This window comes from Mesoplodon bidens (genome assembly GCF_964165515.1).
Source record: "Mesoplodon bidens genome assembly, chromosome: 10".
In the NCBI taxonomy this organism is placed as follows: domain Eukaryota; kingdom Metazoa; phylum Chordata; class Mammalia; order Artiodactyla; family Ziphiidae; genus Mesoplodon; species Mesoplodon bidens.
The window spans coordinates 30,196,712-30,223,852 of NC_138172.1; the positions used below are offsets into that span (position 1 = coordinate 30,196,712).

At 47.0% G+C, this 27,141-nt stretch overlaps 1 protein-coding gene and 1 long non-coding RNA gene across 20 annotated transcripts in view; one reads left to right on the forward strand and one right to left on the reverse strand.

Moving 5' to 3' along the window:
- FHIT (fragile histidine triad diadenosine triphosphatase) overlaps positions 1–3,816 on the forward strand; it is a 1,470,392-nt gene extending 1,466,576 nt beyond the window's left edge. For 18 of the 19 annotated variants that reach the window (XM_081246013.1, XM_081246024.1, XM_081246021.1 and 15 more), the window contains one exon: positions 2,964–3,816. The gene's annotated coding sequence lies outside the window, so the exon portion shown is untranslated. Of the gene's footprint in view, positions 1–2,536; positions 2,814–2,963 lie in introns of those variants that run through there. The other variant, XM_081246023.1, reaches the window with a different exon arrangement.
- Positions 1–27,141, reverse strand: part of LOC308623526 — a 348,033-nt gene that overhangs the window by 95,922 nt on the left and 224,970 nt on the right. The gene's annotated exons all lie outside the window — the stretch shown is intronic.

Consider the following 27,141-nt stretch of genomic DNA (forward strand, 5'->3'; position numbering starts at 1 on the left):
CTTCCTAATTCAAAGCTCCCCTCTCCAAAAATCTCTTCTACCCTGCAGAGCCACGGGGCCTCCCTTCTGTCTCCATATCCTGCTCTGTAAAGCCAGCCCCTGCTCTGAGCTCCGTGATGCCACCTGTTCCTCCTCCAGCGTGGCCTTGCAGGGGGAGGGGACAGTCCCAGCTCATCTTCACTGTGTTCCTTAGGAACACAGAAATACTTGAAAAGCACGTGTTCAGGGGGATCAGTCAAACCTCAGACATTCTGGGCTTCTGTTCTCAGAACTCCAAAAGCCCACATTTTCTGGACTGCTCACCCGGCACCCGATTATCTACTGCCTTGCCTCACCCTGTGTGATGCGTTTCCCCAAATGGGCTGGAAGCACCTCGAGGATCTCATTATTCAACTCTGCACCCTCCTTAGAGCCTTCTTCATGCTTCAGTAAATACATCTGTTGATACGCCCACATGGCATTGAAAACACCACTGCCTAAAGGTGAGATCAAAGGGAAGTGGGGACCTGGAGGGCACGTAGTACATGTAGTCCAACCAGAAGATGGCAAGGTGAGTCCACTGCCCAGATGTGCCCTCTTGGATAATGAAGCCGAATCTCCCCCCTTGTAGCTGAGCACTGACTTTCACTTGCTTTGCCGCTCGTGGGCCTCTGCTGCCTGGTGGCCTCCGCCTGGCAGCGCAACACAGAGAGTAAGCAGGGATGAGGGCAGCAACAGAGGCTCACACTGGTGGGTCCTTCTGATGCGGTAGGCACGGCTCTGAGCGCTTTACGTGTGTTCACCCACTCAGTCCTTCCCGCAGCCCCAACCTTGCACATCTTACGTCACCCCCACACACACGCAGCCAGTAAATGACGCGGCTGGGCTTCCGCCCCAAGTCTCAAAGTCCGACACGTTCACTCGCTGTGCTCTGGCAATGAAAAGCGGACTCTGCTTCCCACAAGCTTCCAGGCTAGCTGGAGAGAAGGAACTGCTGAAGACAGAGCCTTAAGTAGCCAGGCGGACAGCTTGAATGCCAAGGCCATGTGAGGCATGCTTTGCAGAAGCATCAGAAGCAGACTGACAGAAGGCCTGCTCAGGAATGGACGCACAGGCATCCAGGGAGATTCAGAAATTGCAGGGCTGGTGTCGGGAAGCGGGGGTGAAGGACATAACACAGGGCCACAGTGTTCAAAAGACCAAAAATAAAACCGAGGGAGACTTCTCCTAGGACATAAATCTGCCCTCGACAGGTGAGGCGGAGGAAAAGAAAGGGCACATCCATTTTCAGGCCTGCACAGGTGCCTCTGACTCAGAGTCAATAATCGTTCAAGGACAAGGGCAATGATGAATGACCAGGAGATGACGCACGTGTGCAAGCAAGAGGGGTGGTGCTGGGAACAAGAGGGGAAGATCCCAGCGTCACACAGGAATGAGACAGGCCCCCTTCTGCAGGGGGTGGGGAGGATGCAAACTGACTGGTACCCACCCCCTACTTTCCACGCCTCACTTACAGACATCAGTGGACCTGGGGAGGCGGGGAGGGGATCCTGAACCGAAGTGGGAAGGCTGAAGCAGAAGTGAGTTGGTTTCTGTGTTCTGGATCCTGGAAGGGAGCAGATGTAATTCCAAAGGGATGCCCTGCCTGCCCTTTGCTCTCTGGCCTTCTTATGACCTTACAGAAAAAGCATAGCACTAGACTCACTAAAAACTCACTCCATGAACCAGAGGCTGAAGTGTGTGCCCGTGTGTCCTCACCCAGTGGGGTTGAATGGGCCCGTATTGAGGTATTGAGCATATCCTTGAACTACACACCAGAATGCGCAGGAAGCTGGGGCTTTGCACCTTGGCCTCCCAGGTCTGTGTCCACAGTGTTGCACTCAAAGCCGTAAATAGCAAACAGTAAGTGAAAAGCCATGTAAATCTTCACTGAAGTCTCTGGAAAACCCTGAAGGAAAGTCCATTTGTGCTTCTCCACAGTGGTTCTCAAAATCTCTTCATATATCACACCCATGGTAGCTCCCCCTAATGTCTCCTAAGAGCCCTTTCTTTCAACCTCCCCCAAATTGGATGAAATCTAGCCTGTAAGATTCTGCTCTTTCCCCCCCCTCCTATTTAATTTTCCCTTTCCTGGAATGGTTTGCCCTTGTAATGTCCTCCAAGCAAGTTAGCCCCAGCTAATCCAGCTCCTGACCACACCCACGTTACTAATCCCAGTAAGTAAGGCCCAGAAGCCAAGGCTCCGGCAGCTTCTCCTTTGGGGTAAAGAGAGGGTATCAGAGCTATGAAATACATTTCTATGAGCTAGGAATTATCTTTTTTTTTTTTTTTTTTTTTCCGCAAGTAAGATTAAAGGGCTTCCCCCACTTTCCTATTTTATAAGTAGAAGTCCTTTGTTTTAGGCCTGGCCTAAATCCTTCAGGTAACTTGGCCTTGAAGCAAAGCTGATTCTGCATGCTACGTACTAGCTCAAGAATTCCCCCGATCCAGGGGCGGGTGCCTCAGACTCATATGGAGGCTTGTTAACAAGCACAGATTCTTGGCTTTCTCTCCACAGCTGCTAATTCAGAATGTGGAGGACAGGCTGGAGAAATCTGTGTTTTTCTTACAAGCTTACCAGGTACTTCTGATAATGTCTATGTTTGAGAATCTATTCTTATCTAATTCAAGGTCTGAATTGGCTTCATTTTGTATATAAGACTTGAGTCCTTAAAACAGATTAAGAGACCATGCGGTTGACCTCTGGGGCCTAGGCTGTGGGCAGAAGCCACAGAACAGGTGAAGATCCAGGGAGTATGGGCACCAGCAGGGCTGGAATCCACCTGTGTCACGCCACTGGCCCACATATATGGCTTCGTGTAACGTGTTAATGGCAATCTAAGAGATCGGCAGTAAGCAAATTTACATTTTGTTTATTGCCATGATTCAAAAAAAAATGCTATTTGTTCTAACTGAATGTCTGGTTTATGTTCTGTCATTTCCAGGCACCAAAGGAACTCAAACAAATCCCAAGGCATAAGGAAATGGGGCTCGTGCTTTAGGACCCTGCGGCACTGAAAATGAAGCTAAGCAGACTTTATTACATCCTACAATTTGACAACCTTTTGCACAGCATTTTATTATGCTTGTGGAAGCAATCGGGGTTATGTTTCAATCACAAGGACTGACAGGCTGCCTTCAAAACGACGGCACCCGTGGCCCTTCCACACTTCCTTGGCTATGTACTTAGAATAGAACCTTTTCTAAATTGTCCCTTGGCCTGGATGGAAATAAAATGATAGTTAAAATATTTAGCTTGCATGTTGGCTAACTTAAAACTTGACATTTGGGGTCCTCTGAAAGGCACAACTGAGGATGTTGATCTCTCAGATCTCCTGCGCTTCCCCTAAACCAAAGGTTTGTTAAGGCTGAGAGAAGATTTACAGAGTTTCCTTTGTGGTAGGTAAGATAATAGAATGAGAAATGTCCACCTTTTCCTCGGTTATATTCTCCTCCTGCCTTGGGTGCAGAGCGGCAGAGCTGAAAGAGCTTAAGATGGCAAAATTAGCTTCAGGAAACTAATAAACGTGTAATGTGCTGACTGGACACTGTTCTGGGCTGCTGGAGTGGTAGGAATGTAAGGAAAAGAATGGGAAAGCTCTCAAAATTGGTTGAGGAAACATGCCCCTTGCCCGTAACAGTCAATTTCTTTAAGGAAGGATGACAGAAGTAGGCTCTTCTTTCCTCTGGTAGATTAATAAAAACAGGGGATTCGAGTTTACAGAGGAAAAGATACAACACGCCAAGAGCACTGCTACAAAGAGCCCAAAGCAGGACTTTTCTTTTTCACAAAAAGCCTCCTTGAGAATCTCTTGTGGCTTATGGGCTACTCCCTGACCCCAGCACCATCTCCAACATATGGTGTGTTAGTTTCCTGTGACTGCTGTAACAAATCACCGCAAACTAGGTGGCTTAAAACAACAGAAATGTGTCCTCCCCCACTTCTGGAGGCCAGACGTCCACAATCCTGCCAGGCTGGGCTCCCTGCAGAGGCTCTGGGGGAATCTCGCCTCGCTGCTGGTGGCTACTGGCAGTCCTGGAGTTCCTTAGCATCCTCCTAATCTCGGCCTCTCTCTTCACACCACTCCTCCTTTTCTCTCTGTGTGTCTGTCCTCTGTGCATCTCTTATAAGGACACTTGTTATTGGATTTAGGGCCCACTCAGATAATCCATATCCAAGATACCATTTACAGATTCTAGGGATTGGACACGGACGTAGCTTTTACAGAGGGGCCACCATTCAACCCACTGCTTTGACTGTTTTTCCGATACAGGATAGGCCAGCAGACTGAGCATGACTGAACTGCATCTGGTTTCCAATCTTCTTGTATGTCCATGCCAAAGCCTGAATTATTCATTGCTGGCAATGCCTTCTTGAGACTGGGAAGCCTTCCGGTTCCCAAGCCTAGCTGAAAGTAGAAAAAGCACTGCAGTCTGAACTGGATGTGTTCCGAAGATAAAATGCCAGTGAGGGAAGATGGCAAATACTGGTAATTTCCCCCAGCTCAAGGGTTGCCCATTTGCGGTCCACAGAAGAGCCCTAAAAATACCAATTTCTTTTATCCCCAGCAGGTCAAAGACTGACTCCAGCTCAGTTTCAATAGCAAATGTCACCAGAAGCCCTGGCCCCTGCCTTCAGGGCTAATTCCACATTTCACTTATTGGCTTTTGGTCAAAGAAGTCAATAAACAGTCACTGATGAGACAGTTAGCTGAGTCATACTGGAAGCCTACTTGCAGTTTTATTTTCTGTTTTGCAATTAAAACCCTACAGGAGCCTCATTTCTGCCTGTCCTCCCATGGATCTCCTCAGTGCAGTGTCCTGTAACCCTGCCATGGTTGGGAGGCTGTGGAGGCCACGGGTGAGAAGGGTGGCCCTGAAGCTTGACCTCCAAGCCAGCCCCACGAGCCCAAGCTTAGCTGGAAGGCACAGTAACCCAGCAGGGACTGTTTACAGTGCCTTTTTCTTTTTTTTTTTTTTTTTTTTTTTTTTTTTTGCAGTACGCGGGCCTCTCACTGTTGTGGCCTCTCCCGTTCCGGAGCACAGGCTCCTGACGCACAGGCTCAGCGGCCATGGCTCAAGGGCCCAGCCACTCTGCAGCATGTGGGATCTTCCCGGACTGGGGCACGAACCCGTGTCCCCTGCATCGGGAGGCGGACTCTCAACCACTGCGCCACCAGGGAAGCCCCTTACAGTGCCTTTTAAGAGGTGTTTCAAGAACTAACAAAGCCTACCGATACTAATAGGGAAAAACCGACTATGACTCCATTTGCTAAGGTGGGTCTGCTCTGCATGGAGATACTACAAAAGGCAAATGTAAGGTAGACAGCTAGCTACAAATAAACAGAATTTGATCTCAGTGCAGAATTCAGCTTGTTTTCCAGGCCCTGCATTTAACATATCCTAGTCCAGAGGTAACGAACTTCAAGTTAAAGCCAATCAGGCTACTCCAAAGCATCTCCAGTAGGTTTTTAGAGTTATTTAACACTGCAGAAGACTTCTTGCCTGGGCTAATTAAGTGATTACTTTAGATGGATAGTAGATGAACAAAGGGAATATGGGGCAGCTACAGCTCAGTACCAACTTAATGGTGCTGACTTCGACCGAGAGGAGCAGCATGGGTTTAAAACTGGGCTTAGCTGCTGACATCAATGTTGTCAATGTTTCTCTCCTGCTATAGCTGGAATGTGCTTATGCAAAAGGACTCTTACAAATGGGTGATCCTGCTTGGCTTGCTTGGTCAGACAACTCCATCATAAGGCACGGGTACCATTTTAAATGAGTGACATTCACATCTACCTCCCAGAACTGTGTATATCCAGCAACCCAGTGGCTTGGTGTATGGGAAGCAGCTACCTCAAAAACCCCACTGTGGTCATGTTACTGTTCAAAATCAAGTAAAGTGTAAAAGCCACATATATCTGTAGCTTTGGAAGCTTGTTATCAGCCTACCAGTCTCACATTTTCAGGAGAAGGGATGGGGCAGGGATTCAGCGTTCATTGTGTATCAACCATGGACCATTGACCTTCTGAGGCAGGCAATATGAGCCTGGTTTTACAAACAAGGAGAGATGATGATGATGATGATGGTGGTGGTGACAATGATGATGACGACAGTAGCAATCATAGCACTTAATATTTATAAAGCACCTACCATGAGATTATGTTCTGGGCATTTTTTATTAGGTACTCTCTATTTTTAACTCAATCTTCACAACAACCCTATCAGTAAGTTCCATTATTATCCCATTTTACAGATAGGAAAACTGCAGCACAAGGATGTGCAACTTGCCTGTGGTTACCCAGTTAATAAGTGCCAGATCTCAGATTTGGATTTGAACCCAGATGGTGTGAATCCAGAATCTATGATGACACATTCCTGGCTGAGAGGCAAACCCAAGGCAACCAAATTCTGAAGTCCCATCTCCCCACTGCCCTGACTCTTATCCCAGGGAAAGAGCCTGGTGGGGCTATTTCATTCACAACTAAAGACCAGCACAAAAATATTCCCCAGCACCATCTCTTTATCCCTCTGGAGAGCTGGGCTTTGTGTATTCATAAAGACTGTCACCAACTGATGCATGGAGCCAACTGGCTTCAGGAGACAGTGGCTCCACATTGGAAGTCAGCCCCAAAGAGGGAAGGGATGTCATCGCACCAAGCGCAGTTTCCCCAAACTTCAGTCCTTCACAACCTTCCCAGCCTTCAACATTTTTGCCGTAGCTACATGATACCTATGTTATCTGCCTAATATATTTTCTTTTACTCAGTTCTCTGTTACTTACACGTGTTCAAGGAAACTTAACAATCACAGTAGCAAATGGGAAACCAGTATCCGTTGCCGTAAATGGAAGCTAACCACAAGGATGAATATAAAGTTATTAAGTTCTAACTGCACACAGTCAGCTGCTGAGAGCCCTGCCTGCGGGGCCTGCCTTCTCACTTCATTATAAAGGGACGTTAGGAAGTGATAGAGAGCTGTGACAACACACCCGCAGCAGACAGGGTCCTGCTCCTTGAGGACCGATAGGGACGTGGAAAGAGAATAACTTCTCACCTTGTGACTGGATGGTTTTGTGGATGTTTTGTCCGCTGACCCCTGAAAATCGTCTGCTGCCCCAGCAGAGATCTGCCTCGCACTGCGGCACCTCAGACCCAGCTGCGAGTGGCCTGGCTGAGCCCCATCAGCCAAAAGGAGGCTCTTCTGCAGCTTCCTGTGTACCGGGCACGTCCTGAATAGGGGGCAACTATCTCAGGTTCAGGTGCCTCAGGGAAACAGGTACAAAAATCAGGGCGAGAAAAATGATGACACTGTCACAGAAGCAGAAGAAACTTCCAAGGTAAAGTGATCACTGAGGAGTGTTTCCTTTGAACAGAAATGCCTTTGACAGCGCTTTCCTCTGTTCTCCTGGTATTTTGTTGCAAGAATGAATAAGCAGGAAGAAACAAATGGGCACTTTTGTGTTTTACCAGAATCTAAAGTGATGACCCAGTTTCAAGGGGGAAAGATCTCTAAATCTCCATATCCATTTAAGGAAAGAAAAGGGGAGGGGAGGGGAGGAAGAGAAATAAATCCAGCAAGAGGGTCCGGTACCATGCCTCACCCCTCCCCCTTCCCCATATCCAAAGATCCTGGAACACTCTTGTCTTAAGTAACCTGAGAAAGTCACTACATCCCCCTCCTCCCATTCTTCTAACCCAGGCTTCTCTTCTCTGGCTGACAGCGTCCCTTTTTGGTGATGTAAAGAATGTAGATAGTGATAAGCTTTAAAAACTTACTGCATGGCCATTTTAAATAAGAAACATGTCAGACCCAGCCAAACTCTCTTCCCATACAGTACATGGAGCACCCGGACACCACTACTGACAGTCATTTTACATGACGGTGGGGGTGATGGTAAAGCTCTTTCCGTGGAGCAAACAGGTGCTTTACCTCCAACAACCCGTGAATCCTCACAGCAACCCAGTGAGATGAATCCTATTATTCTTCCCATTGTACAGACTAGGAAATTGAGGCTGGAGAAGTTCAATAACTTGCCCGAGGTCATAGAGTTAGTAAGTGACAGAATCCGGCTCACACCTATGTCTGTTTTGCCCAGAAGTCTTGGTCTTAACTACCATGCTCTGTTGAGTCCCTGATGGAAATGAACTAAATATTCATGATCATTTCTATATAATTATCTACAATTAATTTTATGTAATTAAGGCCAACAGAGAAACTAATAGAAGCCAAACCCTTCCCTGAGGCTCTATTGACCCAATGTTAGTTTGCAAAAGACATAGGAGCCTGATAGCTTTCTCAGATTAAAATCTTATTTCTCCTCTCTCTGCATATTACAGATCAAGTATGAATAAGGACAATCAAATCATAGTAATTGAGGTTTACTGAGTACTTATCAGATGTCAGACATCATGCTAAGTGCCTCCCATGCATTCTCTCTCTCAATCCTCACCCACCACCTTGTGGGACAGGTGTTGCCCATGAGAAAACTGAGGCTCAGGGATGTTAATAACTTATTCAAGGTCACTCAGCCAGTAAGGGGCAGAGCAGGACCGGTGAAGCCAGCCAGCTCCCTTCAGAGCCCACACGAGGATCTCGTAGAACAGGAAGATCAAGGAGCACATGAGTTAGGGACACTGCACTTTCCTTTTCCAAAATTGCAGTGATGGATGAAAGGAGCTCATGGAAACTTCCTGGGCACTTCATCCCTACTAGGCCTTTTCCTAGGCAGTCATCCAGAGCAAAGACCAGCTAGAGATGAGCTCTTCACCAGATTTCCATGCTTTCTGCACTGCTGCAGGAAAAAGAGAATGCCATCTTTTAGGGTCTCAGGGAGGCTGTCTGTCTACAGCAGAACTCACCCCTAAGTCAGGGTTGTCTGTGTACACGACTCAGGAAGGTTTGGAGAGTAGGGGCATCCAACAGGCTTCCAGAATTAGTGTTCCGGAAACTCTTTAAAGTATCCACCCTATACATTTTATGTTTCCTGATCTAGCTTCAGTGTACAGACTTGGATTACTTTTTACTGTTTAATTGTGCAGAATGAGAAGCTGCTGCACCTAAGATTGCTTTAAACTGGAATGCACAAGTTCCAGAGGGAACTTGCTAAAGAAATGCACAACCCAGGGCCTTCCCCTGGGAATCTCATTCTGTTGGTCTGGGATGAGGCCCAGGAAACTGCACCACGACAACCAAGCCCGGGAGACTCTTCTATGGGTGTTCAGAGAGCACAGGCTGACCAACACTGCTTTAGATCTCTCCCCTCCTTGGGGGTATAATCCCAAATTCAGATGTTTCCTCCTGCAGCACATCTTCTTGGACCACCCCCACCCAACTCTGCACCTCAGCTGTGACATGTCACTGTCACTGGGGCCTTTCAACTTTTTTCATCTATTTCATGAATAAGTGAGTGAGAGATATGGTTAGAAAAGGAGGGAAGAAAGGAAACAGAGAGAGACTAAGCTCTAATGACATGGTTTGAGCTTCCTGGATCTAGCTATACATGATACCAACAGACCCTTGGACTTTCAAATTATGTGGGCTAAGAAATTCACTTAAACAGAGACTAAGCAGGTATAGGACAGAAAGGAATAAATCAGTAAAACAGACAAAGGAATAAACAGATGAACGTGCATAACACCATTGTTAAATAAAATGACCTAATCCCACTTACCTGCCTCTGTGAGGCAGCCCCTCTGTGTTCCCATCACCACCATTGCCATTACTTCAGTCTAATTCTGTGGCTTAAAATGTCCAGGGTTCTGTACCCCAGGGAGCCGTGAGTATACAGCTGATGACTGTGCTTCCTCAAGGATGACCGCATCAAAAGTAAAGAAAGAAAACCAGAAATTGTATCATGTCGCCATCTTTATGTTTCCAGTATCAGCAGCTGATTGACAGAAAAGTCCCTGCTGAAGCCAATTCGAAAGTGCCTGGCTGGTTCGAATTTTCCTGCCAGAGGCTATGGCGAAGAAAGGAAGTGAGTCAATGGAACCAGATGCCCTGTGGCTTTTTACTGCAGATTAGAACTGGGAGTCTGGCAGGGGTCTCCTTACAAGTGTAAAACAGTGAGGGGCTCTTTGTGTCTCTCACCATCTCTAAAAAGCTTTTTAAAAATGTCTTGGGCTTCCCTGGTGGCGCAGTGGTTGAGAATCTGCCTGCCAATGCAGGGGACACGGGTTCGAGCCCTGGTCTGGGAAGATCCCACATGCCGCGGAGCAACTGGGCCCGTGAGCCACAACTACTGAGCTTGAGCATCTGGAGCCTGTGCTCCCCAACAGGAGAGGCCGCGATAGTGAGAGGCCCGCGCACCGCGATGAAGAGTGGCCCCCACTTGCCGCAACTAGAGAAAGCCCTCGCACAGAAACGAAGACCCAACACAGCCAAAATAAATAAATAAATAGATTGTCTCCTATTTAAAAAAAAAAAATGGCTTGCTTTCCTCCTTTATGCTTTAATATTGGACCCCATGTTCCCTGGGATCTTAAGGGCATGAATTCCCATTGTAACCTTCTGACTTTTGTTCCCTGATGCCAAATTGTTCTTTTGGAGACAGAAACAGGATTGAAAGCTGGCCCATGGACCCAGAACATTCCCGGCCTGGTCTGAATGCACAGCTGCTGTAGACAACAAGCCTAGGTTGACTCTTTCTCCTGGGAGTCAGGAGCTGGATCGGCAGAGCATCTCCAAGGGTCTGAGGCCACAGTCAGCAGCTATCCCAAGGCTGAACTCTGTGTTCGACGCTTCGCACACATTCTCTTGTACAACTACCCTCTTAGGTTGTCCTTCAGCCCATTTCACAAATGAGGAAAACCAGGCTCACAGGGGTTAAGTGATTTCTCCGACATAACAAAGCAAACAAGTGGCAGAGGCTGGGTGTGAGCCCGGCTCTATGGGACTCCAAAGCCTAAGATCGTCACCAAAAAGCCTGGAGGAGCCAAAATGAGCAAGCATTTAGGGACAGGAGTCAGCAAACTATGGCTCACTGGTTGAATCCGGCTACCGATCTTTTTGTAGAAAAATTTTAGCACAACATGACTATACCTGTCATTTACACATTGTCAATGGTACATTCCCTCTACAAGGACAGAAGTGAGTTGGACAAAGAACTTGTGGCCCGCAGAGCCAGACATAGGTACTAAGTGCCCTTAAAAGGAAAGGTGTGCCAACCTTGGTTTAGGACACTGAACTTGGGAATCAGTCTGACTCAAGACACTTCCCCTTGTCAGCTGTGTGTTCTCCAGCTGTTCTCACCTGAGATTTGGGGCTCCCAGGATCGCTGGCCTGAGGGAGGCCATAGTGAGAACTGAGTGAAACTCTGCATTTCAAGCACCTAGCATGCTTAGCAGGTATGTAAGGAAAGACAGCCTCTCACTTGCCACACAAGACTGTAGAACACCCCAATGCAGCAGGCGTGTGTGCCAACTCCCATTAGCGGGCGAAGAGTAGGACTGAAGCCCTGGGTGGGGGTAAAGGGTGATGACTCAGGCAAGCTATCAAACCAGCCATTCTGGAAGGTGTGTGCTGGGGAAGCTAGTGAAGTAGTCTTGTTCAGGCTTCACAGGTGGCACTAGGCCTCAGGTCGGACAAGGACGCGAAGGCTGGCTGCATGCCAAACTGCTGAGCTACACCCAGGCCAGCACACATCACAGACCACTAGGTAAGACAGAGAGGAAGTCATGGGACTTCCTGCACTTGGAGGGTCTGGCCAGCCCCCGGGAATCAAGAACATTCTAAGACTTACAAGTTAAGACCAAGGCATTTGTGACAATAAGCAGAGCTGCAAACTTGCACGCAGGCTGATTGTTATCAGCCTGTAGCCTGGTGCTAAAAGCTGGGCTCCTTCGAGTGGCAAACTGAAGTCTCACCTGTGGGGTGGACACATCAGCCGGGACCTTCCCAGTTGGGACTCCAGATTGCTGTTCAAGGGACTTCCCAGCGTTGCTTGCATCTGGATGTAGGTGCTTCCCCAATTCAGTGATGTATAAACCTCTATCTTTATTATTCTTTCTTAGTTAGTTATACTATTCTTAATTAGTATACTGTAATCTTTGTTAATTCAATAAACTCTCTCTAAATTCTTGTTTAACTGAGTGTAGAGTGGTTATTTTGCCGGAGAATCCTATGAAACTTGAAACCAACATTAAGGTTTTTGGCAAAACAGGTGTGGGACTCTCGTGACTGGCCCCATCGGGGCAAGTCAACCCCTTCCCTGCCAGACCGTCCCGGCTGCCCAGTCTCTGGAGCTGGGCTCTGAGAAAGAATACCTACGAATCAAGGTCAGTCTAAGTTGTTCTTTATACAGGACCTTCGGGGTTTTTTTCTCCTTTCAGCCCAACGTTAAAAAAAAAAAAAAAGGCTGTAAAAAATTAAATGGCTCCCCCAGGAGTCTATAATCTCATTGATGTATTAGGGATTCAGTGCGTAACTCCTCGTAACACCAATGAGAACAGAGCAAATAGTTGGTTTTCTTTATTGCAAAGGTGAAAAGTAAGTGTGTTTATCCTCTCTATTTGCAAGTCATCAGTGATGATTAAACTTAGGGATGAGCTGAGTGGGACACGCTGAATGCATTTTTACGCCAGCTTCCTTTTCTTCTTCTTAAAACATGAAGACTGTCTTGAAAGAAACCACAGGTCTCCAGTTGGCTTCACTGGAGTCCACACAGGGGCTCTTTGTGATTAGGCTGATAAATAATCACAACAATCCGATACTTCTCTCTTAACACAGCCCAGGGTTTTATCCCACTGAGAATAATCTCACAGCAACATGGCACAAGCACAGTGCAACATGGGAGACAGCCCAGAGTTACAGGGAAGAAACTCACTGTGTGAATGTGTTCTCCCCAACACTGTCACCCCTCAGTTTCCCACACCAACTTGTTCTAGCCAAGAGGAGAGATTGTGAGCTCAGTGATACACTGAATGCTCGACTCAACTTCATTAACTAGAGCTAAATGCTAACACAGTAGCAGCTTCCAGCACAAATTAGTATCCATAATAAAGCATATAATTAGCCACATATCCAAATGCTCTCCATGATGAACGAGCCCCCAAAGCCCCCAGGCTGCTGTTTGATTTTCCTGAGATGGGTCTGTAGTAGCAGCCTGGTTCCCAAAAGCTTCTTGTCCACCAGCAAAATGAGCATCTGAGTTGACAAGGTTCTGGACAAATTCATCCAAAGTCAATAATGGAAGGTCAAGGAGAGTTATCTGCTTTCCTGCTGTAGGAGGGGCCCACGGGGAGTTAAGCTCAAAGTCAGGTTACAAGTGGAAATAAAATGCAAAGTTTTCCCAGTCACCTGCACTTAAGCCCTGGCGGGTGAACACCAAGAGCCTCTGGTCAAATCTGTATGGGCACAGACATCTTTTGAAATGTCCGTCCCCTGTATCTGGGTGGCTGGCCGCTTACAAAGGACTTGCAGACCTGCCACCCCTTGCTGAGAGAGATTAGAGGATTTGCCCTGCAGGGTAGCAGAAGCTGTCACCCCAAAATATGTAACTCTGGCACATGGAGCTGAAGGCAATCAAGACCCAGCAGACTCAGGAAAAAACCTTTTAACTGCCTAAAAGAATTTAGATTGGGGGCCGGTACCAGGAAGAGAGAGATTGCCAGAGATCACTTTTTCACCCAAGACACTTAACCTGCCTGCCAGGAGGACCCTTGTTTACCAAACATCTCCTCCTCTCACCTTCCTGTGAACTAACTGCCTGCCCCCCTTTGAAGCCCAGACCCCTATCCCTTTCCTTTGCTCAGGATAGTACATCAGCCTCAATTGTCGGGCTGCCTTTGAGTGTCAGATCTTTGCGGCTCCCATAGGTACATATGTAATTCTATTTTTTTTCTCATGTTAATCTGCCTTTTTATTATAGGTGGGTCTCAGCCAACAACCTGGAAGGATAGAGAGAAAATTATTTTTCTTCCCCTACAGTGCAAAGGTGCATAGGAGGCAAAGATTGAATTTGAGCCTAAAACTTCAGTGGTGGTTCACTGCAGACGAGACCTTGATCGAGCACCTATTCCATACCACCCCCATGCCGGCATGGGGGGCACCCTCCCGCACTAACCCATCAGCTCCCTCCAGCACCGCCCCTGACTTGGAGTCGGTCTCTCCATCTCTCTGTCTCTCTTCGTGCTCCTCTGCCACTGCCCGAGGCCGAACCACTGTCCCCTCTGGTCTGACTTTGGTAACGGCCTCCCAGCCCCTTCTCCCAGCTTCTGATCTCCTTCTAATTTATTCTCCACACACCAGCCAGAGTCTCACTAGAAGGTGTCAACCAGAGCCCACCATTTCCTACCTGAAAGCTCACAAGGGTGCCTACTGCACACAGACTGAAACCCGAATGCCCGTCCCTGGCCTCCAAGCTCCCCTAGGCCCTGCCCCTGCCCACCTCTCTGACTGTGCTCTCCTTTTTCCTCCACAAGGTCCCCCTTTACTACCTGGATGTTCCTTTTTATAACCTCAGGTGTATCAAGATCTCTCCTGCCCGAGTACCTTGATATTTGCTCTTGTCCTCTGCCTGGACTGTTCTTTTCCTGACTCTAGTCTTAGGTGGTTTTCCCTCAAGGTTCAGGTCTCAGCTCAAATACCGCCTCCTCCAAGACGCCTTCTCTGCCCACGCTCTGCTGAGGCCCCTCCCCAGGACTCCCCACATCATCCTCTTGTTTGCTTCATCCCTCCCCTGTATCACACTCGGAAAACATCATGTGTATTTGTCTACCCTGTCCCTCACTAGAATGCAAGCTTACGAGGGCAAGGAATTGACCCTCTTTTTCATGCTATATCCACAGCACCTAGCAAAGGGGCACATCGGAAATTCTGAATAAGAATACGCTGATTGGATAAACAAGTAAGTGAAGAGCCGATAATCTAACAGCAGTGCAGCGTTCTCATCCATTATCCCACAGCCGCCTTCATACGTTAAGCAGGACTCAAGACACTGAGCACAGGACTTCTCCCACGGGACTGAGCAAGTGCTTGTTGGAACTGAAAAAATGTCCTTAGAATAACAAGTACTCCCATGCGTTTCCCCAGGACTGAATTTCACTACATCAATGCATCCAAACTCAGTAGGATATCCATAGAGTGGACAAACTCCTGGGCAATGGGAGATATCCTATCAACAATTCTTCACGTGCTAAGGAAACTCAAGGATCCCGAATGCAATGGGCAGACCAAGGAACAAGGCTGACAGAGGGAGAAGGTGAGGATATAAGATCATAAAGGTGATCTTTGGGCTTCCCTGGTGGCGCAGTGGTTGAGAGTCCACCTGCCGATGCAGGGGACACGGGTTCGTGCCCCGGTCCGGGAGGATCCCACATGCCGCGGAGCGTCTGGGCCCGTAAGCCATGGCCGCTGAGCCTGCACATCCGGAGCCTGTGCTCCACAACGGGAGAGGCCACAACAGTGAGAGGCCCGCATACCGCAAAAAAAAAAAAAAAAAAAAAAAAAAGGTGATCTTTATGGTAAAGGTGGTTCTAAAACTTCTTTCCGGGCTCATGCAAAGGACAAGCCATGTGCATATCCAGATCTACTCAAGAGGTGTCTCCAGAGGTCCTAATCGTGGACTTCTTACTGAACTGAATCCTTTCTAAGCCTAAAGGAACGTGCAGAAACGGTTCCTCTTAATTACTCTGTTCTGGAAGCACTGCCTTTTTGTTAGCTGAGAGCACAGGCTTAGAAGTCTTACCATGCCAGGCTCTGGGCCCAGGGAGCTAAAACCCTTCACTCCAGGACACAGAGTCAACCCCAGAACTTTGCTTTCTGGACTTCCATTGCAGCCATACTCACCCAATGGAGTGCATTTTATCCACCTGAGAGGTCAAGCCCTAGCCCTGTCCCCCACCCCTTAATACCACTTGGGCCACTTTTATGGAAGTGGTTTTGAAAAAAAAAAAATGCCCCAGTCCTAAGTAGGATGCACAGTTCAGATTTTTCTATGGTCAAACCTCCCTAAACTCTGACAAGCTCCCAATGGTTTCGTTCAAGACTCCTCAGAGAGGCTCTAGCTGGCTCACAGTCTGTGGCAGAGATGTGGGACAACTCAGCCAGAAAAAGGAAGACTTTGGTAAACACAGTTTATTGCTCCAATAGTGAGAGCAGTGGCTCTGACAGCTGTTTGAAATCCCACACAGTGGTTTGGGTTCTGAGATTTCCAGAAGAGTTTCCACAGGATGCCGTTATTGAATTGGGTGTATGTGCGTGGTGTGTTGTGGTCTTGTTATAGCTGCTTATTTTAAGCCAGCTTCCCTTCGCATTGCAAAGAAATACATAAAACCAGCTTCTGAGCATCAGGAGGGCTCCATGGATGGTGACTTACTGATTTCTCTGTGTAGGGATGTTCCCTAGAACAAGGCCAAGAAACTAACCTCTGCTTACTTGGAGATTTGAATACAGCCCCATAGGCAAGCCCCATAGGCAAGAAGGTAAGTCTGTTTTTTTCAAGAAATTAGTTGGCTACTGTGCAGTAAGAACTGTTTTAAAGCTCCCAGGCCTCCCCTTGTAGCGAACTGATTTTCCATGGGTGGTTGGTCTCCTGTGTATGATAAGTAGGTCTGAGGAAAGCGCTGGATATATTCATTTAAAATAGACTCTCTGCACTGATGGCTGAGAAATTTCCAAGGGACTACGGCATGCGAGCGCTCTGCATAACTGAACACTGTGTCTGCAAAGAAGACTAATAACCATAGTTGTTCAGATGATTACCATATCACAACTCTTAATCATCCACTGGCAGTGCTTCTGATGGGAAGCCTTTTTTCATGATCAGTCAACCTTGCGTTGACAGTCGCCCATACGGTTGGGACGGCCACCGCTCCTCTCCTGGCCATCTGCCTACTCACCTCTGTCCTTGGCTGAATTTCTCCACCTGTAAAATGTGGAAATGGGACCAGATGACCTTGGAGGTTCTTGAAAGATCTGACATTCTTTTTGGGGTTTGGAAGAATGAAAGCATCCTCTTTCAGACACTATCTGCATATATGGAAGCAACCTGCCATAGTTACTAGCTTGTAGGACGTGGCGCTGGTGTTCTGATTGTCCCTACAGCCCTGAGTCCTAACCAGTTTGCCCTGATCTTTGGGCAAAGGGAAAGTAGAGAGCAGAGTCACTCTGTGTGACATGAAAGAACCATCCGAAAGGCATAGAGAAATAGGTGCGTTTCCTGCTATTAACCAGGCAAGTACTATCCTATTCTCAGTAGAGATAAATATGGCACTCAGGAAATCACTGTCACAGGTTTGGCTGTTATATTAGTTGCTGGAATTCTCTGTACAGGCTGGTTGTAATACTGTCTTCTGACTACCCGTTTGATAAATAAAGATGGGTCTGCTAGAGTCCCAAAGATGTGGGGAGACACAGCCAAGAGCTTGGTACAATCCCCTCACACACACGGCCAAATACACATGCGTGTGTGCACACGCCACAGCTGACGGCAGCAGCTCAGTGCAGCACAACCGGGGAGACTTTTAGTTAACACATGTTTGTGAAATGCGACGCCCGGTGGGCACAAGTGAAATGCTTCACCTGCTCGCCACGGCACCGAAGCGAGTCTCCGGTCCCCAAAGCTGGTACAGCAGCCTCGCAGTCCCCACCTCTGCCTCGCGGCCACGCGGGGCTGGAGGCCAGGCTGCGAACTCTGCAGGCAGAACAAGCCACTGGAAGGGCAGCGTGGGATGGCCTGGGGCACAGACCACGACCTCTGCCGCTCCTCTGCCGCTCCTCTGCCGCTCCCGCTCGGCGGTGCAGGGCTGCGGGATGCAGACCCGGAGCTCTGGTGTCTGGGCCCAGAGGGCAGCTTCTCCACTTCCTGGGCTGGAGGCAGCGGGCGGGGGGGGGAACAGACCTGTCTGAACCTCACTTTCCTCCTTCGCAGGAGGAGTACAAATAATGGCATCGGCCTCAGTCCAAGGGCAGTTACGAAGAGGAACTGGGATTAGGCAGAGCATAAGGGTGTAAGTCTGGCAAGTGACACACAGTGAGTTGCCTGTTGCTGCTGTAACCAATGACCACAAGCTTGCTGGCTCAAACCACGTGAATTTATTACCTCACGGTTCTGGGAGAAGTCTGATACCAGTTTCCCTGGGCTAACATCAATGTGTTGGTGGGCCAGCATTCCTTCTGGAGGTTCTAGGGGAGAATCTGCTTCCTGGTTTTCCTCCAGTTTCTAGAGGCTGCCTGCACTCCTGGCCTCATGGCCCCTTCATCCCTCCTCAGAGCACATCCCTCTGACCTCTCCTCCTATCCTCCCATCTCCTTCTGCCGCTGCCTTCGACTGTCCTGTCTCCTCCGCCTGATGACCTCTGTGACCGCATCAGGCCGCCCCGACAATAAAGGGTCATCTCTCCATTTCAAAATCCTCAATTTAATTACAGTCGGTAAAGTCTCTCATACCATGCGACGTCACGCATGTACAGGTTCCATGGATCAGGATGTGGACATCCTTCAGGGGCCATTATTCACACATGCACCTACGTGTGGTTTTTACTACGATGCTCTTTCTTTCTGTCCTTTGCCTTTTCCTTTAGGTAAAATGCACATCCAGCCAAGTGACACATCTGAAGTGTTCAGTTTTTGAATGCTTACTTATTTGCACCCTGGTCCCCACCTCTCAAGCCAAGATGAGAACATTTACAGCCCTTCTCCCCGCCCCCAAGGCTCCCTGCTGGCCCCTCCCAGTCAGTACCCACCTCCATCCATCCTGAGGAAATTACTACTTGGATGTTTATCCTCACAGATGACCCTTGCTGGCCATAAGGGTCATCTAAGCCAGGGCCCACTGTACTGAGAGGTCCCCCTTGGAATGAAGTCCCTCCCTGGAGTGAGGTCAGTGTGGATGGAAGCAAAGCATAGAGACGAAAGGAGACATTCCCAGTCCTCAGGATATTGTGGAATCACCGGATTGAGCCAAACTCAGTGTCAGACCTACTCCAATGTGTTGTAGTCGCACAAACTAATAAATTTCCATTTCATTTTATGGTACTTTTAGTTGGGTTTCTGTTACTGTGCCTGAAAGATATGTTTGAAGGATATAGTTATCAGGTTTTCTGCTCTAAGCTTTTTGTTTCTCTGGACACATGAGGCCAAATATGCAGTGGAAACTACACAAACTCGGTCCCCCTATAAACACTGAAACTTTCTTTTCTAAAGGTAAAACAAGCAGATCTGTTAGAAGTGGTATGACAAATCTCAGCCTGAACTACCATTCTACCAAGACCAGAAAACCCCTAAACAAACAATACTAGGGGGCTTCCCTGGTGGTGCTGTGGTTAAGAATCTGCCTGCCAGTGCAGGGGACACAGGTTCAAGCCCTGGTCCGGGAAGATCCCACATGCCGTGGAGCAACTAAGCCCGTGCACCACAACTACTGAGCCTGCGCTCTACAGCCCGCGAGCCACAACTACTGAGCCCATGTGTCGCAACTACTGAAGCCCGCGTGCCTGGAGCCCATGCTCTGCAACAAGAGATGCCACCGCGATAAGAAGTCCAGGCACTGCAACGAAGAGTAGCTCTAACTTGCCACAACTAGAGAAAGCCCACGTGCGGCAACAAAGACCCAACACAGCCATAAATAAATAATAAATAAATAAATAAATAAAAACAATACTAGGTCAACAATTTGCTAGAAATATCAGCTGAATCAGTATGCTGAAACTTCAGCTCACTGGAACATCATGTATTCTGTGTACCAGGAGTCCTGTGTCAGCAGGAGCCCATGCTGTACTGGAGAAAGCAAAGACAAACTATAGAATGAGCATGATTCCCCAGTTTCTACTCAGTGAAATTTAATTTTTTGTTTGGTTATTTCCATTCCAGTACTGGAGTCAGTAAAGCAAGCTAAACTGGTGCCAAAGTTCTATTCCATACAATAGCTAAAACTGACTGAACACTGGAAGGTAGAATACTGGTCCCCCAAAATGTCCACATGCTAATCCAAAAGCATGTGAATATGTTATATTACACGGCAAGGAAGAATTAAGTTTGCAAATAGAACTGAAGCTGCTAATCACGGACCTTAACAGACAGGTGTGCACAATGCAATCACAAAGGTCCTTAAAAGTGGGAGAGGGAGGCAGAAGGTGGGAGAGGGAGGCAGAAGGTGTCAGAGTGATGCAGTATGAGATGAACTTGACCCACTGTTGCTGGCCTTGAAGGTGGAGCAAGAGAGCCAGAAGCTAAGCAATGCAAGCAAACTGTAGAGGCTGGAAAGAGCAAAGAAACCCGTTCTCCCCCAGGAGGTTCTATATTAGTTTGCTAGGGCTGCCATGACACAATTCCACAGACTGAGTGGTTTAAACAACAGACGTCTGTTTGCTCGCAGTTCTGAAGGCTAAAGTCCAGGATCAAGGTGTCAGCAGGTCTGGTTTCTCCTGAGGCCGCTCTTCTGAGCCTGTAGTTGTCACCTTCTTGCTCTGTCCTCGCATAGTCCAGTCATCCCTCTGTGCACACGCATCCCTGGAGTGTCTCTGTACATCCAAATTTCTTTCTCTTATAAGGATACCAGTCAGACTGGATTAAAAATTAGGATCTACCCTAAGGGTCGTATTTTAATTTTACCACCTCTTTAAAGAACTTAGCTCCAAATAAAATTACATTCTGAGGTACCAGAGATTAGGACTTCAACAAATAAATGTTGGGGAACACAGTTCAGCCCATAATAGTTGCCAGAAGAGAACACTGCCCTGCTAATACTTTGATTCTAGCCCAGCGAGACCCAGGTCATATGCCTAACCTACAGAACTGTGAGATGATAAATGTGTGTTGTTTTAAACCTCCAACTTTGTCATAATCTGTTAAGGCAGCCTTGGGGAGGTACTACCAGCATTCACTGTGTGCCAGGCTGTGCTAAGCACTTTGCCTCTACACCCTCACATCAGCCTTACAGGAAGACATCACCATGATCTCCATTTTACAAAGGAGGAAATGAAGGCACGGAGATGCTCGCTAGATATCTTCCCACTGCCGTATTGCTACAAGTAGGGAAGCTAGAGCTTGAACTCACATGTTACTGATTCCAGCACCTGTGCTGTTCCACCACCTCCATCTCCACCCACTGGAAAACAACTTTACTTCTCAAACAGGATGGGTGAAATTAACGATGAGCGGGGTGGCCGGGCCCTAGCCTCTCATTTTGAAAATGAAGCAAGAAGGTCCAGAGAGGTGAAGCGCATTCCCAAGACCCAGAGTGAGTTCTCTGGGGCCGAAGTGAAGTCTAGGCTTCCTGGCTCCCAGCCCAGCACAACAGCTACTCTTTCTCCTCTAAGACAGCAACAGTTGCCTCATGCTTCCATGGCATCTCACTGAATTACCTTATGTGGGAGGAAGAGGAGACCCAAAGTCACAAAATTAGAAAGTGGCAAAGCTTGGTCTCAACCCCACAGCCATTTCCAAGCCCTTCCACCCCACCATCCCTCTTACTGAAATACCCCTTATGAGAACGCAGATCGCATGTGTACCTACCTTACGTTCCTCGGCAGGGGCCTGGGGGCCAGGCTACAGCATGTTACCTCTCTTAAAAGAGTACTTAAGGCAACTTCAGAAACAGGAAGAGACTTGGAAATTTTGATCTTAATCTAAAACATTAGCCAGGAGTGTGGACAAGTAAGAGTGCAGAGTGGCTTCACTTCCATTAACTTATCAAGAAAAGTCAACAGCGGCAGAGAGACCTTTGAGCAACAGATTGTGAATATGCCACAGGAATGTCAATCTAAGACTTTCTAGGGTGCATCACGGAGTTCATGCTCTCTATGTCTTCTCTGAAACACCCCCGGGGCCAGCTTTTATTTCCCTCCCAAATCATCTTTCACTTCCGTTTGTGGGAAGGGCTGGACCCATGGATGATGAAGGTGGAAATGGGTAACTTCTTCACAAAGCTGGGTGTTGAAATGCTGTAAATACTCTGAGCTCATAACAATTGACTAATATGATTTCCAGCAGTCATCACTATCCTATTCTGCTCAAGATGGAGGAGAACTGTTATCACTTGCACATCTACAACTGGAGGAAATAGCCATGTTTCTAAGTTGGTGAGACGCAGAGGCTCAAGGAGCTTTCTCATCACTGAATTTCAGCACCACTGCCTCCCTTTATGATCTGGAAAATCTCTGAAGGGGAATTTGCAGGGGATGATAGTGGGATAGCTGTGGATATTTTTGTGTTATCTGTTGCTTGCTCAAATATTGAGAGTGAATATCCCAGAAAGGTCAACTGCCTTTGTATGTGCACAGCAAGGTTCTCATGAGAATTGTTTTTGCCGAAATTTAAAGGATATTATTTTGAGACTTGAAACATCAGTATAAGGCATGGCGAAAACTGCCATGTTTGATTTGCTTTACGTTCAAGTCCTTGGGCTTTCACTGCCACTTAAAGTGACTAAACTAGCAAACGGGAACATTTAGGAATTAGGAAAGATTAGGAAAGGGAGAGAGCCAAAGGTAATTAAACATTCTATTTAAAATGTTACAACCACAAGATCTTACTGTAAGGAGTCCTGTTATCACATTCACTTCCCATGGGCTCAATTCCACTGTCAGTATGCTCGTATCACTCACATGAAGCTGCAGAAGAAGCTCACTATAATTTATTGTGTGGTTTAACACTGTCAAGGGATTCTTCACCTGGTCCAAATCTCTAGTAAAACACACACACACACACACGTCTCTAGATTTTCTCTATCAGTCCTGAAACACTCATTTGGAAAAGTTCCCTTTTAATTTAATTATACTTTTCATTAGTCCAGAGACTATAAAGGCACATATATGTCACTGCCTGTCATGGTTTTGGTCAGTCAATAGAATAATCAATCATCTCCATTCTTAGAGAATGGCATGATCAAAGGTATTATAGAGGCAATTGAATTCATTCTCAGAAAGTGGCTGAACAATTACAGTGATTGCCAATTGTTAACTGCTTCTGATAAGTATGTAATAACCCCAAGTATTTCCCTAACAACATGGAAATTAAAATCATCTCTCTTAGTTGAATCCTCTCTACTAAAAAGGATGGGACCTGCAGAAGACTAGCTTGGGCTTCCAATTTCTTTCTTCAGATAGATCAAAATAAAATTAAGCAGTGGAGAAAGGACATTCTGTTCAATAAGTGGTGCTGGGAAAACTGGACAGGTACATGTAAAAGTATGAGATTAGATCACTCCCTAATACCATAAACAAAAATAAGCTCAAAATGGACTAAACACCTAAATGTAAGGCCAGAAACTATCAAACTCTTAGAGGAAAACATAGGCAGAACACTCTATGACATAAATCACAGCAAGATCCTTTTGGACCCACCTCCTAGAGAAATGGAACTAAAAACAAAGATAAACAAATGGGACCGAATGGAACTTCAAGGCTTTTGCACAGCAAAGGAAACCATAAACAAGACCAAAAAACAACCCTTAGAATGGGAGAGAATATTTGCAAATGAAGCAACGGACAAAGGATTAATCTCCAAAATTTACAAGCAGCTCATGCAGCTTAATAACAAAAAAACAAACAACCCAATCCAAAAATGGGCAGAAGACCTAAATAGACATTTCTCCAAAGAAGATATACAGACTGCCAACAAACACATGAAAGGATGCTCAACATCATTAATCATTAGAGAAATGCAAATCAAAACTACAATGAGATATCATCTCACACCAGTCAGAATGGCCATCATCAAAAATCTAGAAACAATAAATGCTGGAGAGGGTGTGGAGAAAAGGGAACCCTCTTGCACTGCTGGTGGGAATGTGAATTGGTACAACCACTATGGAGAACAGTACGGAGGTTCCTTAAAAAAACTACAAATAGAACTACCATATGACCCAGCAATCCCACTACTGGGCATATACCCTGAGAACACCATAATTCAAAAAGAGTCATGGGCTTCCCTGGTGGCGCACTGGTTGAGAGTCTGCCTGCTAATGCAGGGGACACGGGTTCGAGCCCTGCTCTGGGAGGATCCCACGTGCCGCGGAGGGACTAGGCCCGTGAGCCACAACTACTGAGCCTGCGCGTCTGGAGCCTGTGCTCCGCAATAGGAGAGGCCGCGATAGTGAGAGGCCCGCGCACCGCGATGAAGAGTGGCCCCCGCTTGCCCAAACTAGAGAAAGCCCTCGCACAGAAACGAAGACCCAACACAGCAAATATAAATAAATTAATTAATAAACTCCTACCCCCAACATCTTCTTAAAAAAAAAAAAAAAAAAGAGTCATGTACCAAAATGTTCATTGCAGCTCTATTTACAATAGCCCGGAGATGGAAACAACCTAAGTGTCCATCATCGGATGAATGGATAAAGAAGATGTGGCACATATATACAATGGAATATTACTCAACCACAAAAAGAAACGAAATTTAGCTATTTGTAATGAGGTGGATGGACCTAGAGTCTGTCATACAGAGTGAAGTAAGTCAGAAAGAGAAAGACAAATACCGTATGCTAACACATATATATGGAATTTAAGAAAAAAAATGTCATGAAGAACCTAGGGGTAAGACAGGAATAAAGACACAGACCTACTAGAGAATGGACTTGAGGATATGGGGAGGGGGAAGGGTAAGCTGAGACAAAGCAAGAGAGTGGCATGGACATATATACACTACCAAGTATAAAATAGATAGCTAGTGGGAAGCAGCCGCATAGCACAGGGAGATCAGCTCGGTGCTTTGTGACCACCTAGAGGGGTGGGAGAGGGAGGGTGGGAGGGAGGGAGACACAAGAGGGAAGAGATATGGGAACATATGTATACGTATAACTGATTCACTTTGTTATAAAGCAGAAACTAACACACCATTGTAAAGCAATTATACTCCAATAAAGATGTAAAAATAAATAAATAAAATAGAATTAAGTCCAAACCTGAAAAATAATGGTATAATTAAAGATATGCACTAGCTCATACATTTTACATCAGCCACACTGCTATAACTAGACACTGGATGTAGGTGTTAAAATTCTAGTTGATTCCAAAGGCTAGGGAACTTAAGTTTCAAAGAAGAGAGAGAAATGGGCAATTCATTGTCCAAATTTTCATTATGCTTCTGTAGCTAGAATGACTTCCCCCTGACTTTGTGGAAACATGGTAATTCCTAGTGAATTAAAGAGATCCCACAGGGGTCCTCCTCTAGGCAGGGGCCCCAGGTTCTGCCTCAGAGACCCAACCCAGGGAAGCCAAGGCACAAGGTATTCAGTACTATGTATCATCTTTTTTTCCCCCCGCTAGCTTTTTAAAAAAGACATCAAGAAGACTGCTTCTATTTTAGCAAACCCTAAGAATATTCCTTAGGGACAAAACTCCCAACTTCCCTCTTGGATTGTTAGGAAATTATGTTTTATGTACCTCGTATCCCCAGCAGTCAGTAAAATGTCTATCAAGTAGCAGATGCTTTGTTTATTTGGTGAATAAACTAATAAATGGATGAAAGACATCTAATCTCCATAGCTCTTTACTCTCAAATTAGTTTCTTTTGGTGCCCCCAACTCTTTTGTTTTCCAGTATTAGCTTGAGTCTCTCAAGAATTCTTGAAATTTGATGTTCAGGTATGTATGACACCTGCCGCTTTGTCCCTCCACCGTTTTCCAGGCAGCCTGTCATTTGATGAAGTACATCCACACTCACTGTTGTTCTTGGATATTGATCAGGTTTTCTCTTTATACACACCACAGTTTTGTAAAGAACTTTCAAGAACACTCATTCTCTCCTCCTTCCTGTAAGGTGGCACAGGAAATGACCATTCTGCTCCATTTCACAGAGCAGAAAACTGAGGCTCAGGAGAGAGGCAGCCCTTCTGGCTCTAAGTACAGATTCCTTCTCCTTATTCCACCCTGCCCTGCAAATCATGTTTGTTTTTTTGTTTGTTTTGGGGTTTTTTGGCGGTACACGGGCTTCTCACTGCTGTGGCCTCTCCCACTGCGGAGCACAGGCTCCGGACGCGCAGGCTCAGCAGCCATGGCTCATGGGCCCAGCCGCTCTGCGGCATGTGGGATCTTCCCGGACCGGGGACACGAACCCGCGTCCCCTGCATCGGCAGGCGGACTCTCAACCACTGCGCCACCAGGGAAGCTCCAAATCATGTTTTATAAGAAAGTTTTTACTCAGCAGGCAAAGAGCTTGAGGTCAGATAGATAGAAATTAACAGTAACAAGATTCACATCCTGCCAAGTGTGTGGGAGTGACTGTGGAATGTGCAGAAATTTAGATACTCTTTTTGAACCTAGCTCTTGAAAGAGTCTTCATAATGGGGCGGGGGGTCAGGCCCCGTGGAATGTCTTTACCTTCTCTAGGGGACGTGGCAGCCCTGAAATGATTCCTCTTCTTGCCCTTGTTGACCTGGTCTGGAGGACCAATGCTGAAAGGCGCTAGAGAGCCTCAGAGGGAAGGCTAGTTGCTGTCCTTTCAGTGGGCACCACTGCCTTTTCTGACCAGCCCTTCACTGCCTCTGTGGTATCAGTACGTAGATTTTCTGTGGGGAATTACTCCACTTTCCACTGGGCCTGGGGCCACAGTGGGTTAATCAATCTACCCCCAGGAAATCTGGATCACGTGCAGCATGGGGCAGATAAACCCTCATGGTGGCCTTTCTGCCAACACGACCCTCTGCGTGTTCCAGTCTGTCCTTTCTGAGGCCTCGCTGTCCACCCTTCTCCTTGATTCTGTGAGCTGCCCACCTCTCCTTCCAGGCAATGCTAACCTTTTGCACAGGTCAGCCTCACTTGGGCTCTGTTGTTTACAACCAAATTCAAACACTTAATATAGAGGAGATGAAAAGGAAGGCATTTCCTGTGAGTCTGGCGGGCCTCGTACCTGTCACCTGGGGGTCGGACCTGTCTGGGGTCTGTATGCATTCACGTCAGCTCCCTCTTCCGCTAGGACCTGCACTGCCAAGAAAATGTCCTTGTCACTCCCCACTGTCGTGGCCTGGGAACAAAGTACTGCTGTCAGACACTGACCCAGAAAATGGACAAGGGCAAAACCTTTCAGACTGTCAGCTTAGACGGAGAGAGCACATCCTGATAGGCCAGCAAGGAACTCATGGGCCTTGGGTCCAGGCTGTGTTTGTTGTTTTCAGCAAAACTAAAAGATGGTGGCAAGAGGTGACACCATTTCCTGTCAAGCACGCAGGCACTGAACTCTGAA